This window comes from Artibeus jamaicensis, unplaced genomic scaffold (assembly GCF_021234435.1).
Source record: "Artibeus jamaicensis isolate MK-2021 breed Jamaican fruit bat unplaced genomic scaffold, CSHL_Jam_final contig_240, whole genome shotgun sequence".
Classification (NCBI taxonomy): domain Eukaryota; kingdom Metazoa; phylum Chordata; class Mammalia; order Chiroptera; family Phyllostomidae; genus Artibeus; species Artibeus jamaicensis.
Genome location: NW_026521506.1, coordinates 6,204,022 through 6,204,984, shown reverse-complemented (window position 1 = coordinate 6,204,984; position 963 = coordinate 6,204,022). Strand labels below are relative to the sequence as shown.

At 34.4% G+C, this 963-nt stretch overlaps 1 pseudogene; it reads left to right on the top strand.

Moving 5' to 3' along the window:
* The first annotated feature begins 632 nt into the window (after positions 1-632).
* LOC119045891 (uncharacterized) lies at positions 633-724 on the top strand (annotated as a pseudogene).
* The last annotated feature ends 239 nt before the right edge of the window (positions 725-963 follow it).

Here is a 963-nt window from a genome sequence, read left to right as displayed (position 1 = left end):
CCAGGTCCCCAGTAGGGGGTGTATAGGAGGCAACCACACAATGATGTTTCTCTCCCTCACTTTCTCCCTTCCCTCTCTAAAAATAAATTAAAATCTTAAAAAAAAGAAAATAGTACCTATAGATCATTTCAAAGAGATCTTCTAGACTAACCAGGAGTTGTTAATGCTGTAACCCATTTTAAGTTCTTAGGATGTAACAGACACTCAACAGTGCTTTTTTTTTCCTAAAGAGACATAAGAAAAATAAAGATAATAGGATCACTTTAACAAAGCTGAGCAGCGTCACCACAAGCATAAGATGCAACTATGAGCATGCTGACATTTTTGATGGGAGCATCTTCATAGAGAATGTAGCCCAAAGGTCCCAAGCTATACTTTCGCATATTTCCATAACTGACAGAGATGGAGTCAATTTCTAAAGTGGCAAGCACAGTTTTGGAGGACTGTCCATGTAGGGCCCTGGCCCTTTTCCAAATAATGGAATACTATACGGTTAAAGTTCTAGAGCTGGTTCTTCATGTATTGATATGGATCAATATCTCTCACTTTGGTCATATTAGGTAAAGTTAGCAAATTTCAAACTAGACATGCATGGTAATTCAATTTTTTTAATTTAAAAACAGAAAGAGAAAATTGCTTCTCAGCCTTTTGGCTAAGATCAAGTGTAGTATCTGTTCTTATCAGTTTAAAAATAGAAAGAGAAAGATGAGAGGAAGAAGCATATAGTATACAGAAGAATATACACAAAAAGTTTAATTGTGTGTTTCTAAAAGATTGTATAGTAGAAAAATGTATTCATATTTTATATATTTACATAATGTTCAAACAGTTTATATTAGTATGCATTTCTTTAGTAAACAGAAGGGGAAAAAACAAGGACATATTTGTAAAGGCCTGGTTGGAGTGATAAGGAGAAAAAGGAAAGGATCAATGGTTCTCAGTGAAGCAAGAAGCTAAAATAAG